Source organism: Elgaria multicarinata, chromosome 14, assembly GCF_023053635.1.
Source record: "Elgaria multicarinata webbii isolate HBS135686 ecotype San Diego chromosome 14, rElgMul1.1.pri, whole genome shotgun sequence".
Lineage (NCBI taxonomy): Eukaryota > Metazoa > Chordata > Lepidosauria > Squamata > Anguidae > Elgaria > Elgaria multicarinata.
In genome coordinates this window covers 23300420-23320794 of record NC_086184.1, presented here as the reverse complement: position 1 = coordinate 23320794, position 20375 = coordinate 23300420, and the positions used below count along the sequence as shown (strand labels likewise).

General features: G+C 43.6%; 1 protein-coding gene across 1 annotated transcript in view; it reads right to left on the bottom strand.

The window, feature by feature from the left end:
- The window catches only part of WWOX (WW domain containing oxidoreductase), a 743733-nt gene that overhangs the window by 237778 nt on the left and 485580 nt on the right, over nt 1-20375 (bottom strand). The gene's annotated exons all lie outside the window — the stretch shown is intronic.

Here is a 20375-nt window from a genome sequence, read left to right as displayed (position 1 = left end):
ATGACATACAACATTATGTGTTGGGATTCATGAAAAGCAATAATTAGGCTACGTTAAAATACTAACACGACCACCACTGTCAACGCACAAAGGCCATGTTGGGAAAGATTGTCGCCAAACCCACAGCAACTCGTTAGTGACCATAAGAATTACAAAAGCCTGGCACCTACACAAACACTTCCGATTGATACACAGTGGGAGGCTAAACCAGGCGATTCCATTCAAAGTAGGGCCTGTCATCTACTCACTTGGTGGCTTTAGGAAACTCATGATCTTACCTGTAAATATTAGTGAGAGAGCAGGAGTGCAAAGTGATTCAAATATGCTGAAACAACACTATAAACTTCATCGACATGGTCTAGTGCAGCCAGTGGAGAAATAGTGGGCCAGGTCTGAGAAAGACAGGGTTGAAATCTCCACTCAGTTATACAACCCACTGGGTGATATTGGCCCATTCAACATCTTCTAGACTAGGTGATCTAAGAAGGTTGTTGTAAGGATCAAATGGAGGGGGGTGAAACATAGCATATTTCTTCGATTGTAAGACGCCATCGAATCTAAGGCGCACACTAATTTCAGTGCCACCAACAGGGGAAAAAAGCTTTGATTCGAAGAAAAAATAAATTTCTCCAATCAGCCAGCAAAGCAATTTTACGATACATACACGCAGCGGAGGGGGAGAGGAACAGGGAGCGAGCGAGACACAGACGCGCGTGCGCACACCTACACGCACACGCATAGAGGCAGGTTACATGAATGGGAAGCAGGAACCAATCGTCCCCTGCCTGGGAACGGACAGCCACACATGCATTCAAAAGCTGGTCTGCACCATTCACACGGACGGGAGGGGGTGGGCGGGCGAGCCCAACCAGCACTGCTCAGGTGATTCTTCCGCTTCCCATCTCCTTAACAGAGGCGAGGCAGAGCTCTTTGGAAGCTCACTGGCCTGCCGGAGCTGGGGTCCCTCCCAGCCGGCTCCCGGCGGCAACGTTTGAGATGCTCCGAGATGTTGCCCCTCTACCCCCCCCCCCCGCTTCTCTCTCCACTCCCTTCTCTCTCGAATATAAGGCGCACCCAATTTTTAGAGCTGTTACTTTAGGGGAAAAAATGTGTCTTAGAATCGAAGAAATACGGTATATGCTCCTTGGAATAAGGGAAGGATGTAATAATTATACTGATACTTATTATTACCATTGCTATCATTATTTCAAACACACACACACACACTCGCACAAATAAGACTTTCAATCGTTTTAATAGAGTTTTGACCTTAAGATAATGATCTGTTTCACACAATAATTGACATCTGACGTCTATGGCCATGGCTAGACCAGGCCTATATCCCGGGATCATCCCTGTACATCCAAATGACACACAGGGGATCCCGGGAGCAGGCAAGAATGACCCCTCCATTTGCCTGGGATAATCCTTAGGTCTAGCTAAGGCCTATGATACAATATCCTGTACATTCCAGGCTGACTGCCTTGGATACTGGAGGTAGCACATAACCATCAGAGCTAGTAGCCCTTGATAGCCTTCTCCTCCAGGAATTAATCCAAGCCCTTTTTTAAAAGCCATCCAAATTGGTGGCCGTCACTACATCCTGTGGTAGTGAGTTCCATAATTTAACTATGTGCTGTGTGGAGAAGTGCTTCCTTTTATTTGTCCTGAATCTCCCACCAATCAGCTTCATGGGATGACCCCAGGTCCTAGTATTTTGAGAGAGGGAGAAAAATGTCTCTTGCAAGCTGGTACACACATGCCTACTTTGCGTGAACAAGTCAGCACAGACTGACCTTTCATTTCACCAACTGATGTGCATGCATGTGTGAACCAGCCTTTGCATACAGCTGTCAAAAGCAATATTGGTAGCTATACCTAGCAATCGTGGCTGTAGTAATGTCCTCCTCCGCCCCCAAAATTCCCTGATGTTTCCTGGTGATAACATTTAAAAGGGTAGGGGTGATGGGAAACACGCACCACGTCTCATGTTTTGCAAACAACAGGATCGCACCACTATTACAAAAAGAAATTCATCCTGAACGATGCAACCTTATACTGACTCCAAACGCTACTGAATGACTCAATACCGCATTTTTGCGTGTGCTTTTTAACATATCCAGCTTTATAGATCTGAAATGACTTTCCAGTTCAAACACCGGTGGAAAGGAAAAGTGTTATAAATAGCAGCAAGGTGCAACATTATTCTTTGCCGTACTCAAGAGGCTAAGTGAAGGGGCAGAGCAATTACGTTATTGAACAATGCAAAGTGTTACCCACCAACTTCATTATGATAACAGGGGGTTTATCTGATCACAACACAGGGTTATTCGGTCCCTCATAGACCACATAGACCTAGAGCGAACGCAAGTGCATTTAAAGGAATGGCAACGGCAAAACATTAAAGGTAACTTCGCCCAAGTTACCTGCTGTTTCTTCCACTCTGTCATAAAAATAAACATGTTTCAGCCAAAAAAACAGAGGGATCCAGAGGGGGAGAGGTAGGTAGGAAAGAATTATTATTATTATTATTATTATTATTATTATTATTATTATTATTATTATCCCACCCTAAATCACTAGGATCTCAGGGCAGTGTAAAGATAAAATCATATAAACAATTTAAAACAATAAGTGTACACAGCTAAAAACAAATTCAACCATTAATCAAGCTAAAACCGGTGTATAAGATTTATTCCTGTATTATTAAGGGAGTTTAAAATATGAAACTGCACAGGCTCAGTGTGTGTGTGTGTGTGTGTGTGTGTGTACACCCATACCCACACATATAAACACACACAAATAATCTGTATATTTTTTTTTATTTATTTAAGCATTTTTATGCCACCATTGAGCCAAAAAAGGCTCTCACGGCGGCTTACAAAAGTATTTCTTGAAAAGTATATTTAAATAGGGGTTCCACAGGGCTCTATCTTATCCCCTATGCTGTTTAACATATACATAAAGCCGCTGGGAGAGGTTATCCGGAGATGTGGACTGAGGTGTCACCAATATGCGGATGATACCCAGCTCTACCTTTCCTTTTAATCAAACCCAGGAGAGGCAGTGGCTGTTCTGAACCAGTGCCTGGGCACGGTAATGGACTGGATGAGGGCTAACAAACTGAGACTCAATCCAGACAAGACGGAGGTACTGTTAGTGGGTGGTTCATCTGTCCGGCGAGGTGATGTTTGCCCTGTCCTGGACGGGGTTGCACTCTCCCTAAAGGATCGGGTCTGTAGTTTGGGGGTGCTCTTGGATCCAGAACTGTCACTTGAGGCACAGGTGAACTCAGTGGCAAAGAGCACCTTTTATCAGCTTAGGCTGATATACCAGCTGCGCCCTTATCTGGACAGAGATAGCCCAGCTACAGTTATCCATGCTCTGATAACCCCTCGTTTGGATTACTGCAATGCATTACACGTGGGGCTGCCTTTGAAAACGGTCCAGAAACTTCAACTGGTACAAAACAGGGCAGCACGGTTACTAACAGGGACTGGCCAACGAGACCACATCATGCCAGTCCTTTTCCAGCTTCATTGGCTGCCAGTCCAGGTCCGGGCCCGATTCAAAGTGCTGGTATTAACATTCAAAGCCCTAAACGGCTTGGGGCCAGGCTATCTGAAGGAACACCTCCTCCCGTATGTACCTGCCCAGACCCTAAGGTCATCCTCAGGGTCCTTCTCCGTGAGCCCCTGCCAAAGGAAGTGAGGCAGGTGGCTACCAGGAGGAGGGCCTTCTCTGCTGTGGCACCCCGGCTGTGGAATGAGCTCCCTAAGGAGGTTCACTTGACACCTACGTTATATGCTTTTAGATGCCAGGTGAAGACCTTTTTATTCTCCCAGCATTTTAACAGTCTATAAATAATTTTTTAACTTGGTGTTTTAAATTTGTAATTTTGCATTGCTGCTGTTTTTATCTGGTTGAGCTTTTATATTGTATTTTATATTATGATTTTATGCTGTTGTTTTATACTTTGAATGTTTTATATTTTTGTGAACCGCCCAGAGAGCTCCAGCTATTGGGCAGTATAGAAATGTAATAAATAAATAAATAAATAATATATCTATATCATGGTTGAGAAATACTCTCTCTCTTTTGCTCTAGTATATCAGGAATGTACAAGCAGTTGTAAAGTGTAGAATGCTGGTGTTGGGAGGTGGGAGGAAAGATCAGTGTTAGTTTGTCTTGCAGCGGAAGTAAGTAAATTGCCTGTCAGAAGACCCCACCCCACCCCACCCCATCCCCTAAGACTTTATGAAGTCCATGGTCTAGAAAGACCTAGTTGCACCATTGTTCTTGCTGGCTAGCCAAACTAAGACCATGGACATGGAAGGGAGAGAACAAGAAGGTGTGCAGCTTAAGAACTTCAGAAGAGCCCTGCTACATCAGACCAAAGATCCACAGATCCAGCTGCCTGTAGGAAACCCACAACCAAGACCTGAGGAGCGTTTCTACACCAGCCCAAAAATGCGGGCTGGTCACAGCCGAATCCCTGTGCATCCAAATGATGAACAGGGACTCCTGGGGACAGGGGGGATAAGCAAGCATTTTCCCAGGGATAAATAATCCCTGGGAAAACCCGATTCCTCCCACAGCCTCAGGATCATCCCGAGACCGAGGGAGGTGTGTGGCCGCCAGTCCCAGCTTGTTCCCTCCTCCCTGTGAGAATCGGGGAGCAGTAGAGGGAAGTAGCCGGGCCAGGAGCAATCAGGGGTGGGGGAGCGGGTTTTTTTCCCTACTGACCTTTGGCTGGAGGCCGAGTGCACTCCAGCTCCTGTAACTTTTTAAAAAATGTCCGCCTCCACTCGCACGACATCCCTCCTCCCATTCCAGACATTGTGCTGGCCATTTGGACATGGGGGACGATCCTGGAAGGAGGTTAGTCTGGGATTGCTCCCCTCCCTCCCTTTACACCTGTATGGTGTAGAAAGGGCAGAGGACACATCTTCCCCAGCAACTGGTGTATATTGCCTATGATACTAGAGGTAGTAGCCATCAGGACTAGTAGCTGCCGATATTTTCCATGTAATAAGGTGGTGGACTGGGGAAGGAGATTTTTGCAACAACCCTGACGTATACTGTCCGACATTTCACAGATTAAAATAGGGACATTGTTTTCTATTTGCAACCATCCCATTCAAACTTCGAGCCTACACGCTTCTCCTCCACCACCATTGCCCAAGCCCCTACTGTAACTGTTTCGTGTTCCATTCATTCACTCCTCAACAGACTGATTTAGAGCCAATGAGGGTGTGCCTGTTCCCAGGAAAGCATCCTGGTCCTATAATACCTTCTCAAAAGTTCAACATCAACCTCGCCAGCTGGAGTACGTGAAATGGCAGGCTGTGCACGGCGTGATGCCTTCGTGGATGGACAAGATGCATCTGCTCTACAACTCAGAGATTTAGAGCCTAGCGACACGCAGGCAGGAAGCTGGAAGGAGAAGAATGAAGAGGCTAGGACTCACACTAAAGTCCTGAAAAGGCACCCCCACAAAAGGGAAAATGAAGTCCTGTGGTTTTCTAGAGAAGGGAAGCAAAAATAAAAATGGGGACCACCCCTCTTAAATTGGGATTGTTGGGTTGTATGCATGTAAAAAAAGAAGACTTTCCCCACTCTTCTTCTAGGATTTCCAAGCTAATTATTGTATTTTGTTGATATCATCATCAACATTTCCCCCCGCCCTGCCCTTCTCCAAGTTCAGGTCACCATCCACAGCAACCCTGATATGAAATGATATTTAAATTTGGACCTTGGGGCAGAATAGCAATTAACTGCATTCACAGATTCCAGGACTTCTATCTTTTTAAAAAACATACTCACACACCACAGATAAGGTTATTATTGATGTTGTGTCTCTATTTTTCCAAAAATGCTGTTTTCTGGACCACTGCCTTTCACCGTCTTGGTGAAAACTAAGTGTTAAAAATTATGGCTATTGTTTGACTTGCTAAGAAACGAAGGATGGAAGAAAAGAAGGAAGGAAGGAAGAACACATGTTGCCACTTAATAACATTTATTTATTTATTGCATTTATATCCCGCCTTTTTTTCCTCCAAGGAACCCAAGGTGGCAAATACAATCCTCCTTCTCTCCATTTTATCCTCACAACAACAGCCCTGTGAGGTAGGCCGGGCTGAGAGTCTGCGCCTGGCCCAAAATCACCCAGTGGGTTTCCATGGCCGAGTGGGGACTAGAACCCGGATCTCCCAACTCCCAGTCCGACACCTTAGCCACTACACCACCACTGACTCTCCATGAGAAACTTTCCACAACAATTCAGAACACTGACTTTTCACATCATGCTAGTTTAATAGAATATTTTTGTGTGTTTATCCATGGGGGGGGGGGAATCAGGCACACCTGTGAAAATAAATGCAGTATTGGATTATGAAGACACTGGGCTTCTTTAAATGAGTGATTTATAGCATGCTCATGTCTGGCCACTTACAAGATGCCCGCGGGTCATTTTTACGACATTGTGAGCCTCCTGCACATCTCTTGCTCTTTTCCCCATTTTTTTCTGTAAAAAAATTAAACCTCAGAAACCCCAATTCTTCCGACATATGTCGGGATTTGTCAGGATTTCCTGCCGTGTGCAGTCAAAGCTGCGCTATAAAACGCTCACTAGAGGGCGCTGACCCACTGAACTGTATGGGCTGGGAGATTTTACATTGAAGGCCATGTGGTTGCTGTCGAGGAAATGTGTAAATGCGTTATTTGATCTGTGCCCACCCTGTTTTGATGTAAGCCCCTTCTATTAGAAATTAAGTTCTATAGCAATTTGATCCAAACTGTAACTGAAAATATATTGAGTAACGCTTGCTCAACCAACAAGAAGTGTTGACACATTAGGCAGAGTGTGAGCCTCCTGGCGAGGACAGAAAGAGTAGTAACCACAAAGGAACAGATGTTCCAGGATTGCAATACCCATCTACGTATTGTTTTTCTAGTCTTAGAATTATCTGCACTATGCACATGCATAAATGCCTTGTCTATCATTGGTTACTATATTACAAAACTGTATTTTGATTGGTTTATTATATGAGGAAGTTCTGTTGTTGCTTCTGAGGATGTTACCCTATAAGTATGTTAGCTTTGCCTGCAATTAGTGGGCAGTCCTTCAGATCCTCTAGGGTTTGCCACCTTGCAGCACTGCAGGCTGCTCATAATAAAACTTTTCCAAGATGAGAGAAATTGTGTCTTGAGAGTCTTTGACCACCACTCAGCGAACCAAGGGAACTCGCCCTTTCGGGTTCCTCAATATTGCTTCTCTCTTCTCGTTTAATTCAGCTTGTTTTAAATGCGGCAGAGAAGCAGGAGGTACAATTTCTCCATTTCTGAAAGTCCTCAGAGAAGGAAGACTGACAATCTCAAACAGAAAAAAGAGCCTGCATATCCAAATAAAGTTCAGAGCATTTTGTTAATGTAGCCAAGTAGACTATTTTGAGTCGTGGGCTAAGAAATCAAAAGTAGCCTATACATCGATTTCAAACTACATGTTCTGGTTTTATGCTGTCGAATGTGGGAGAGTAGGATAATTGACCAGAGCTGGAATTTTCATTCAAGAAGAAGGTGGCCTCCACAAATGATATGAGGTCATCACTATCAATCTACCATAGTCCAGACTAGTACAATGTGCTACAAAGACAAAACAAGAACTAGAAATATGCACAGAGCCGACAGTTCAAGCAGATGATCTCAACTACAGACTATGCATCAAGTCCCAAAAAATAGGGATGTGCTCCGCTCCGATTAGGAGCGTAGAAGCAGTAGCGGATTGGCCTGCTCCGCCTTACCCAGAGGCGGAGTAGGAGCGGACCGCGGACCCCCTAGAAGCAAGGCGAAGAGAAGCGACCATTTTTCGGAGCTCCGAGTTCAGTCGGAGCGCTCCGGTCGCCATCTTGAAAACATTTCGCCATAGGATTGCATTGCGGCAAATAATCGCGCATAACTACGTTGTTTTTGAAGCTATCGTTCTGGAAATTCTTGTGCACAGAGAGTCGTGGATGGGGGTCATTTTGAGACCACTCTCACCTCTCTGCGTGCTGTGGTTCACGTGCAATATTTTTTTAAAAATCGGGGCAACCGCGGGGCTCAAACTGCGTTTCGGCTTTTCGCCCATAGGATTGCATTGAGGGAAAGAATCGGGGATAACTGGGGGGGGGTTTAAGCTATCGTTCTGAAAATTCTTGTGCACAGAGAGTCGTGGATGGGGGTCATTTTGAGACCACTCTCAACTTTCTGCATCGTACGGGTCGCGGGCTAGAAGTTTTTTAAAAATAGGGTCAACCGCGGGGCTCCGTTTCGGCTTTTCGCCCATAGGATTGCATTGAGGGAAAGAATCGGGGATAACTGGGGGGGGGTTTAAGCTATCGTTCTGAAAATTCTTGTGCACAGAGAGTCGTGGATGGGGGTCATTTTGAGACCACTCTCAACTTTCTGCGTGCTGTGGTTCACGTGCAATATTTTTTTAAAAATCGGGGTTTGGGTTTTTTTTTTTTATTATTATTTTTTTGGAAGCGATGACAGGCACATTCAACTCCCAATCCTGATGAGAATTCATCTCCTCAGAAAGCATCCTCCTCCAATCCCAGCGTTGGAGGGGGGACTAAGGCAGACCCACCCTGAGAACTTTCTGTTTTGTGTCTCTTTGTGGGTTGGCGTTCGTGGAGGGAACACTTACTTAGCTAGTGCTCCTGCTTTGGAGATAGATTAATTTAATATAGGTTTAGTTTGGCGCGTGTGTGTGTTTGTTTGCTTCTTTCTGACTTGTAGCTTAGTTTGCCCTGTGTTTTCCCCTTACTTTGATTTAATATAAACTTTATTTTTGAATTTTGGAGTGTGTGGTTGGGTTGGTTGCCCCCCCCCTTCCCTGTATTAAAGCCTGACTGTTCTGCTTTTGTGAAAGCTTTCTTTTGAAAGCATACACACACTTTTTGTCCCATTTCCCTACATTTATATTCTTAAACATATTTTATTATATTCTTTCACATAGTCCATTAGTATATATTCTCATACATATTATATTAGTATTCATATTTTGTTCTTCTTATAGTAGTGGTTGGTTCTTTTTCCCCCTCCCCTCTCTTAAATCCTGATTGTGTTTCCTTCTATCTTCTATACCAAATATACCAAAAAAATTGGATTCTCTTTTTCTTCTCTGTGTAACTTCGACGGAGTGGGCTGCTTTTGTCAAGTTCAACAGGCAGCCACAGATTGAGCATTTTGGGGAAAGCATACGCACACCATTTCCCTATTCTTAAACATATTATTATTATATTCTTTGACATAGTCTTAGTAGTCTATTAGTATACATTCTCATACATATTAGTAGTAGTATTCATATTTTGTTCTTCTTATAGTAGTGGTTGTCCCATTTCTTGTCCCATTTCCCTACATTTATTAGTAATATTCTAAAACATATTATTATATTCTTGTAGATATTCTTAGTAGTATATTCTCATACATATTAGTAGTAGTATATTTTATTGTTCTTGTCCCATTTCCCTACATTTAAACATATTATATTCTTCTTATACATATTCTTAGTAGTACCTTATACATAGTATTAGTAGTATTAATATTTTGTTAGTCATCATGAAAAGAGAAAGCAGGCGTGCTGAAAGCAGCAAGGCTCAGTCTGCCAGCAGGGCTTCCTCTCCTCCTGTGAAACTCAAACGGGCAACTCCTTGGCTGACTGCTCCAAAACAGAAGCAGGACAAGCAGCAGGCAGAGCCACTCTCTTCTGCAACTTGTGCCCGGCGTTCTCTTTTTGAGGGTGGGAATGGGAAAAGTGCCCGTTTGCAAGAGGCACGTGGCAGCAGTGCCATTAGAGGAGGAGGAGTATCCCCAACTCCTTCATTCTCCTTTCAGCCCACGAGCCCGCTGATGGACCTAGACGAGGTCCTCAGCACAGTGGAGGGGGGGGAGGAGGAGGAGGCGGTGGGCCTCCAGGATGTGGGGGCTGAGGAGGAGCAGCAGCAGGCCGAGGCTCTCTCCCCAGTCTCATCCCACACCCCTGTTTCTGTGGCAACACCAGAGAGCTCAGGCGGGCAATTGGTGGTGTCACCACAGAAACGAAAGACAAGCATCGTGTGGGACCACTTTGAGTTGGGAGCGGATCCCCGCTTTGCTGTCTGTCGCCACTGCAAACTCAGCCTAAGCAGGGGTTCATCGACAGGGCATTATGGAACCAGCAGCATGAAGATGCATCTTCATAGGCAGCACCAGGCGATCTTGCTGGGGAAAGAGGCGGGCAAGGCGACTGGTTCCAGGGGAAAGCCGAAGGCTGCTGCTGGCACTGCCACTCTAAGCTCTCCATCTCCCATCCCCACAAGGGTTAGGCAGGCAACCCTGCAGGACATGGGGTGGGGGAAGTATTGACCCACAAGATGGCGTTTTCCAATGCCCACCCAGGGTGCTACTGTGTTGGGGCATCTGCCGGGACTGACTCCTCCCCAATACTAGATCTATGACATGTCACTCTGCCTGCCCCTCTGCTAGCCTGTCCTCCTCGGTGACCGACTCGCTGGGATGGTTTGCGTTTGCAATGCGTGACTAACTGCAATGCTGGCTTACAAACCAGCCATCACTTCCTTGTGCCCCCAGAAATGCCCGCAGCCTGCCTGCCTGCCTGCCCGCCTCCCCCGGGGTGCTGCTGTGGTGGGGCATCTGCCAGGACTGACTCCTCGCCTACTCTGCCTGCCTCTCTGCCCGCCTGGTGCCTGGTTTGCTCCCAATCGTCCTCCTCTGTGCCCCTCAAGGCGTAACTGCTGGCTTAGAAAGAAACAACCAGCCATCTTTGCCTCACTTTGCGCCCACTTATGGGTTGGTTTGCTATGCGTTAGTGCTCAAGCCATCCTTGCGGCACTACAATGCATGCTGCCTGCCTGCTTTCCATTGATGGTGCTATATAAATAAATAATAATAATAATAATAATTCTCCCCTTCCCGCCTTGCAGCGATGGTGTATGTGTCTTGCTTTGACTAAGGGGAGAAGTCCTTCCTGCGCTCACTTAGACTTTATCAAATTCAATAATCCCTTTTTCAAATGTGCCAGAAGATTTAGGGTTATCTCGTGGCATGTTGGGATTGCCTTGGAACTGGCCCCATTGAGCTGTCTGCAATTGCAACTTTAAATCCCTGACATACTGGAGTGTTCAAATTTCAAAAGTTCCCCTAACATCAGGGGATGATGGGATTGCCTTGAAACTTGGTGTCCATGGGGACACATGGGTAAGCTGTCATGGGACCAAAGGATAGGTTTCTAACGTGCAAATTGACGTAGTTGTAGAATGGGACTTGATTTGGGGTGAGTTAAAAAGTTTAAGCCGCGCCAAAAATCAGGGGATGATGGGATTTGCTTGCAACTTGGCGTGCATGTGGACACATGGATAAGCTCTCCTGGTGCCGAGTTTGAGGTTTCTAACATGCAAATTGACGGAGCTATCCCAAGGGGTGTGAATGGGGTGCCCGATTTTCATAAATTCCCCAAAAATCAGGGGATGATGGGATTGCCTTGAAACTTGGCGTGCATGTGGACACGTGGATAAGCTATCATGGTGCTGAGTTTGAGGTTTCTAACGTGCAAATTGACGTAGTTGTAGAATGGGACAATTTGGGGTGAGTTAAGCCATGCCAAAAATCAGGGGATGATGGGATTTGCTTGCAACTTGGCGTGCATGTGGACACATGGATAAGCTGCCCTGGTGCCGAGTTTGAGGTTTCTAACATGCAAATTGACGGAGCTATCCCAAGGGGTGTGAATGGGGTGCCCGATTTTCATAAATTCCCCAAAAATCAGGGGATGATGGGATTGCCTTGAAACTTGGCGTGCATGTGGACACGTGGATAAGCTATCATGGTGCTGAGTTTGAGGTTTCTAACGTGCAAATTGACGGAGCTATCTAAAGGGGTGTGAATTAGGGTTATGGGAGGTGCGTTAGAGGGTAGAGCCGCGCCAAAAATCAGGGGATGATGGGATTTGCTTGCAACTTGGCGTGCATGTGGACACATGGATAAGCTGCCCTGGTGCCGAGTTTGAGGTTTGTAACATGCAAATTGACGGAGCTATCCCAAGGGGTGTGAATGGGGTGCCCGATTTTCAAAAATTCGCCAAAAATCAGGGGATGATGGGATTGCCTTGAAACTTGGCGTGTGTGTGTATACGCCCATGAGGTGTCATGGTGCCAAACGTGAGGTTTCTAACTTCAACGGAAAAAAAGTTGTTTACTTTTTTAGCTTTCAATGCAAGCCTATGGGGGGGCAAAAACGGAGCTCCGGATCCGATCCGGAGCTCCGGGCGGAGCGGAGCGGAAGTGGGCGGAGCGGGGGCGGGGCGGAGCGACCCGCTCCGAAAAATGGCGGATCTGCAAGTGAAGCGGAGCGGGGGGTCCGTGCACACCCCTACCAAAAAACATAACATGCCTATATTATCAAGTAATTCTTTATTTGTAAAATGGGTAATGTTTTAGACGACTATCTAGTAAAATAAATAAATACCCATTTTACAATAGAGTACACATTAAATTTTCCAATTGTTGGCCGGGGAATGCTGGGAGTTGTAGGACTTTTTTGTGGCTGGAAAATGCTGGGAGTTGTAGGCTATGCCGGCTATAGAATGCTGGGAGTTGTAGGACTTTTTTTTCTGTTTAAACATACATAGGATTGCACCTTAAAAGGATGGGACAGGGAGGAAGGGGAAACCCTGCTGCCCATTTTAAGGCAAAGCTCTCCTCCTCTCCCCAAAACTCATCATGTCTTAAGGATGTTTTAAAGATGTTTTAATTATGTATGGTATGTTTTTAATCAGTTTTTAATGTGTATTTTATACCATGCTTTTATACTGTGTTTTATACTTTGAATGGTTTTAGTTTTTGTGAACCGCCCAGGGAGCTTCGGCTGTTGGGCGGTATAAAAATGCAATAAATAAATAAATAAATAAATCATTTTTGTATGGAAATTCCACCACCACCACCATCACTCTACTGCGCCCCATTTTCAGCCTGCAATCTGGGAGGGCATTTTTGGTGCAGCACCAAAAAAAAAAAAAAAAATGAACCCTGAATGAAAAACTGCAAGAGAGAGATTATATTAGAGAATTGGCACTTCATAACCTGCTAAGGGATGAGGGTGGGTGGGTGGCAGAGACGCGAAACGTCTACAGCAATACAGAAATCAGCAAGAAGAAAAATCTACTGAAGCTTCTACCCTTTCCTTCTCCACGAGACAACCCCCCCCCCTTCTTCGGCAGATTATGGTGCGGAGGATGCAAATACAACATGCAGCAGGAATAACAAATGTTCTATTTTCCAAACACTCTCCCATGATTTATGAAAGGTGTACCTCACTGTGGGAAGATAATGCCATTTGAAATGGTCCATTTCATAAATCTATCCTCCACGTCCCTAGCTGCATGGGGGACTACTATGAGCTCCTGAATCCAATAATGTTTTCATCCTCTATTGACAAGACACACGCACACACACAAACAGAGAGGGGGGGACTTTGTTTGGAGCGAGGTAATGATGCATCTACAGAAGAGCGGCGTCTAAAACTCTCTCTCAGGGGCTTTTGCTGGTTATAGCCATACAGCTGTGAAGAAGAGGAAACTTGTATAAACAAAATGAAGAAAATAATCAACTCATGGTTCCTTCCTTCTCCCTTATGTCCTTTTTGCTGCCAGTGCCAATCACCGTAGCATGTGTCTAATTCTCCGTATTATTAGCCCATAACGAAACATTCCTGCCTGAACCCTCTCTTCCCAGCCACACACAACAGCCTTCTTTGGGGGGTGGGGGGTCATTGAGCCATCCTCAGACGCTTCTGTTTGCCAGTTCTACGTAGTATCTGCTCAGTTAGCTGGCAAGAATGCTTTGAAAAGCGGTTTTCATGCCAAATGCGGTGCCTAATCATTCAATCGCCTCCAATTCCCGGTGCTACCTCTGTACAGTTATAACAAAATGCCGGAGATCTATCCGCTAAAGGCAACGCGGTCTTTAATTTAATTTATACGACATCCATATGGTTACTTACTTGCCCGCTAATCTAAAAATGTACATACTCCAGCTCCACGGCATGTGATGTCTATATAAAGATCTCATGTCAAAAACGTTAGGTGAGAAGATGCCGCGGGAAAATACCATCTCTAATTTCCTCATCCTACCAGAACGGAAATAAGCGTTTGAACAGAATCAGGACCAATTTGTGGTTCTTTTTCAGACAATGAAGTTTTCCGGTGGAGACTATGCAAGCTCATTTTTATAGGGACAACTTCTCTGTGTGAAATAAACCCAGTTGGGAGGAGTGAGGGGTGAAGGGGGAACAGATAAAAACATGATATTGGAGAAGCTCTGTTTTTGTAATGGTTCCAGAATTGAGGCATTACTTTATTTAACAGAAAAGAAAAACTATTGATATGTGAAGTTACATCTTCCCAGCATGGGTGGAAGATGGTTATTATTATTATTATTATTATTAATATTAATATTAATATTAATATACCACCCCACAGCAAAAGCTCTCTAGGCAGTTTACAAAAGTTAAAAACAGTGAACATTAAAAATAAATATACAATATTTAAAAATATAAAAAGCATAAAATAGAAATAAAAACAGACTGGGGTCAGTTTAAAAATTTAGAATTTAGTTGTGCTGTATGTAAGCTAAACACACACACACACACACACACACACACACACACACACATATATCACCTTACAAATCTACATTATATTCCAGCTGTGAAATAATGCATGATTTTATACAACAGTTTTCAAAGCTACCTTGAAGAAAGAAAATCAGTTGCAATCCGCATGTTGGGATCATGTTGCACCAACACGCTAAACCCTATTATTCACCTGAATTTCCCTTCACTGAGTCAGATTTAACCTCCAGATTTATAGTGTAATCTTATGCATGTCTACTCTGAAGTAAACCCCGCTGAGTTGAGGTGACTACAGGACTGCAGTCCTAATATCCTTCTCTCCCTAACACCAGATAAAGACTAAGGTGCTGATGAAAGACCTTTGTAAAATGTGATATTTCCATGGCCTTCATGATAACTTTTAATAGTGTGCTTGAAAGTTCTGAGGTGCCATTCTTAATTTGCATATTTTGACTTGTGCAGATACGGAAGGGGGAAAAAAACCCTTCAAGGTCAGTTCCTGGGGGTGGGGGAGAGACACTGAGCAAGTAACTCCATTAATAGTCTATCACAGCTTTGCATATTTATTTTACTTCTATGGTGTGAGGTATCCACTTACACATGGCCCCAAAAGAGGACGAAGAGAACCCAGATTTATATAACATTTACTCATGCGAATTTGTGTAGACTTGCAAATTTAGAAATAATTGCCACAATTTAAATAGAAATACAATATATCTCAACATGATAGGAAAGGACGTAAGAACATAAGAAATGCCGTGCTGGATCAGATCAAGGGTCCATCTAGTCCAACACTCTATTCACACAGTGGCCAACCACATGTCGGCCAGGGACCCACAAGCAGGACATGGTGCAACAGAACCCTCCCACCCATGTTCCCCAGCACATGGGGAACCTCCAGTATCCATTGATAGCCTTCTCCTCAGGGGATTTATCCAACCCCCTTTAAAAGCTATCCAAATTGATGGCCATCACCACATCTTGTGGTAGTGAGTTACATAATTTAACTATGCACTGTGTAAAGAAGGACATCCTTTTGTTTGTCCTGAATTTCCCACCAGTCAGCTTCATGGGATGACCCCGGGTTCTAGTATTTTGAGAGAGGGAGAAAAATGTCTCCCTGTCCACATTCTCCACACCATGCATATTTTTGTATGCCTCTATCAGGTCTCCCCTTAGCCTCCTTTTTTCCAAGCTCAACAATCCCAGCTATTGTACCCTTCCCTCATAGGGGAGATGCTCCAGCCCCTTGATCATTTCAGATGCCCTTTTATGCACTGTTTCCAGCTCTATAGTACCTTTTTTAGGTTTCCAAAAACATCTGAAGGGGACCAGTTTGTCTACCCCTGATCTAAGCATACAGGGTTGGAAAGACTGAATACATAATCTCCGAGTAGAGTGGTCACTTACAAATTGTTAAAAAGAGGAAACGCTTCATAAAAAGGCAAACATAAGTGGGTAGTGATTTGCATAAAAATGTGCATATACTAATTCTTCCCTATTTGCTGATGTTAAAATATGCAAATTCAAATGGCACCTCGGAACTTTCAAGCGTACTTTCAAGAGATGTACATAGGCTAATTCACAGGTGCACATTTAGAAATAATTGCTTTAATTTAAACATCTTAACATGAAGATAACTATGAGCAGTTGACCTGTGTACCTTCTTCAGGCTGCTGTCCAGGTGCTAACGTCAACAGCCAACCTCAAGGCCCGTGCCTTCCTGTGGTCTGATTTTCTTCTCCTTTCTTTTATCTTTAAAGCACGTGTGGACAGAATAACCCTCCAAATAAGGGGTTGACCTCTGGCAGGCTTCCAAATAGAAAACTGTTCTCTGTAAATAGGATATATGGCCACTGTACTATGCTACCAGACTGCTGAGCTATAGGGCAGGCCTTGCACCCTTTCTGATACTGGCAGCCATGGGCATAGTGCCTTTAAGAACGTGTAGAGATTACTTCAGAGCTTCAAGTCACGCATTCAAGGTTGGATCTGGCTTAACCAAATCAATCGAAGATGCACATATTTTAAAAGCCTCAAGGCAGATAAAACGTTAAATTAATAAAAGTTCAAGGAACCAGTCCTCAAGTAATTTCCTCCTCCTCTTTCTCCTGAAGGTGTGAGGAAAAGAAACTGTAGAGTTTACAATGATTTCACAGCTTTGCATTACTAGAAAACAGCTCTGCGGGACGGAGCACCCATTCCTCAGAAAAAAACCACACCCTCTTTTGTGTTTACTCATGGCTCTAGTAGAAGGTGATCAACTTAGTCCGAAATTGACATTCTCGGTACTCGAGAACCCCTGAAAGTAGAGGAAGGTTTCAAAGATAAGTCTTTCTGGGTCAGCCTAATCCATTCTATGGTTACTATGGTTTTAATTTTTGTGAACCGCCCAGAGAGCTTCGGCTATTGGGCGGTATAAAAATGTAATAAATAAATAAATAAAAATAAAAATAAATTCCCGAAGCTAAAGATTTTCTCTTCTTCTGGCCTTTCCCCCCTCTGGCTGTCTCCACCAAAACAGCCTTAAAATTATCTGGGTCTCAGATATCTACTTTGGGTAGTGTGAGGGCTGTCTGTCAGATGTGGGTATTTGGTGTAGTGGGTACTTAGCCTGAGTGCCAATGCCTCTGGGAAGCATCAACCTCAACACACTTTCTCCCATTGTTATTGTGACGGCATCTCTGGGCTAGCCTCAGAAGTCCCCAAACCCATTTTCCTTCCCCCTACTTTCTAACACTCACCCCAGACCTTTCCTTTTCCACTTCCAAGAATGTTAGGGATTCTGATTTACTTATTCCCCATCTCTCTGTCCCCTCATGATGACAAGTCCATCCTATGACAGACTAGCGCATGCCTGAGGCCTAGGTGAAGCTCTGAATTCAGCTTCTGAGAGAACTAAGCAAATTGCCCCCATAATATAGTCTTCTCTGCAGGCACTGAAGGCTCTAATCAATGTGTATGCTTGTAGTTGAATTGTAATCACTCTACCAAGTTATTTTCCCCAAAGTACGGAGTGTACATTTAAATGTTATGAGAAGAACAAGAGAGACACGGTTGGTGGGTATATGAGATGGGTTCCTTTTTTCTACCAGTACGGTGACTATGAAACTGCCTCCCAAGAGAGGGGAAGTAGCCTTCATCCCTGCTGAAGTTTAGACAGGCAATAAAATGCTGCTTTTTCACCAGGCTTTTGGATTTTAATATTTTTGGGGGCCTGTTTCAAAGAATGTTCTGTTTCTGTTTCCATGCTGTTGTGATTTTATTGTGTTCTTGTGTCATTTTAAATTGTACCTCACTTTGAGGGCCCTGGTGGGCAGAAATGCAATTTATAAATACTTTTAAATCTGATCTGTGATGCATTTTATACATTCCAAATTATAAATTGAAAATAGCACTTGCCACTTACAGTCAAACACAACAACTTGGTTTGAGGCACGCTAGGGTGGAGGGCCAAGTATCTTCATAACACAGGGGTGCTCACTGCACTTGCTTCATCTAGGGCAACCCTAATAAAATGAGAACAGGGCTTCAGTTGCATAGAAAAGGGAATTTCAGCAGGTGCTATTTGTACACATGCAGCACCTGGTGAAATTCCCTCTTCATCACAACTGTTAAAGCTGCAGGAGTCTTGCCCTCTTGAGCAGACACAAAAGAGGGCAGGGCTCCTGCAGCTTTAACTGTTGTGATGAAGAGGGAATTTCACCAGGTGCCACATGCATACATAACACACCCACTGAAATTCCCTTTTCAGTGCAACTTTTTAAGATACAGGAGCCCTGTCCTCCTTTCCACATGGTCACTGTATTCATGCCATGTCCTTCTGTCCAGTGTTTCCTGTGGCTTGGAGAGGCAGATAAGAGTTCTCAGAAGAGGCTTTGCTGATCTGAGGTAGAAGTTGGCGATGCAAAAAATGGCACCTGAGAGCCCCCTGTGGTCATTGGTTGGGGTGGTTTGGAAAGGAAAAAACATCAATTCTCCTTGCTTTAGTCTAACTGCAGGCATTTATCTTCTGAGCACTATTGGTAATGAAACAAGATTAACGGTGGTACAGTTGAATGCTTTAAATTAGCAAAAGTGAGCAGCAGGTTCAAAGGTCGGCCATCTTGTTTGGACTAAGTTCTGCCACCATCCAGTCTCATTTTATATATGTGGTTTTCGGTGTGTGTTTTAAAACGTATGGCTGTGTCGAAAATGATATTAAAGGGGATGTTTAATTATTCCCCTGCCCAATCACACGACATTCACACACACACACACACACACTATTCTCTTTCTATATTTCTCCATTATAAGCTACTTGTACAGAAACAAAGCACATAGACAGGGGAAATCAATACAAAAAACTGGAAAATTTCAGTTTATGATGTTTAGGAGGATCTGGAGTATTTTAAATTAGGGAACTGTTAGAAAACATAAATACATGGAGAAAGAGGGTTAGTTTAGAACTTGGAAAGACCTGTGTAATGCATTTTAATTCCTTTAAAATAAATAAAAAAATACTTTCCCTTCAAATTATACTTGCAAAATGTATTAAGAAAGGGATTAAAATAAAACAACTAAAATAAATAAAATAAATGGAAGCCTTAAGTGTTCTTTCATCATTTCTATTTTTTTCCCATCTTTGACAGCATGGGTATTTGAGTATCTTGTACTGTGATGTGAAAGCAGAAATCCTAGTATATTGATTCAAAACCCACATTATCTAAAAGAGGCACTTTTATCTTTTCAAGAAATAAAAATGCAAAACAAACAAAAGGCAAAAGACAACATGCTTGTGAGCGTAATGATTTCTTTGATAGAGAAATCTAAGGTTCAAGTTCATTAGTATGGCACTTTTCAATGGAAATTTGCCTGCAGCCTTGCAAAAAGAAGGAAACACTAAACTGAGTTTTATATGTGAACATTAAAAGAAACAGTAATGCACAGGTATAAAGTGAGTGATCAGTCTGAAGGGGGAATGTACATTCCCCCCTTCTTGTTAGCCTACACCATTATTATCTTTTCAGGGGATGTCAAAACCCTTTCGAAGGAATTCTCATTTTTCATACGTTTGGGAAGTGTATGTACAATTATTTTAATGGCACCACGACAGCTGCCGCAGAATCAGTTACTTGCTTCAAAGCTAAAAGATTCTGGGTGGAAATGTAGAGGAGGCTGTAGGAGCGGTCCAGGCACATCTCTGTTACACTCCTGGGCTTAATGAAAAACAAATATACAGAATACATTATGTAAATATGCTTGTGAAAAGGACAAAAGGCTTCCAAATGTGTGAGTTCACATGTATGTGTGTGTTTGCAAACCTACATGAGGGTTGAAGCTCGGCCAACGCAATTGCAATTCTTCAAAACTACAATGTCTTGTTGAGAAGCTTTACTGTAAAACATGGGCTGGAACTCATATAGTTAAAGCAATTAAAACTTGAAGAGTGACTTGGGTTTAACCCTGTACTTTCCCCTCTCTGCTCAACAATTTCAACTAAAGTTATCTTCTGCAAATATTTGAAGGGTGGAGGAATCTCCTCAAAAAATGATCCATGGATCTATCTTCAGACAGCCAAATTAGTTAAACGATGGAATTCATTAACAAAAGATGTGGTTATGGTCACTAATTGTGATGGCTTTAAATGGGGGTTAGACAAACTCTTGGAAGAGAAGGATTTCAATGGCTACTACTCCTGAAGGCTGTATGCTACCTCCAGTATC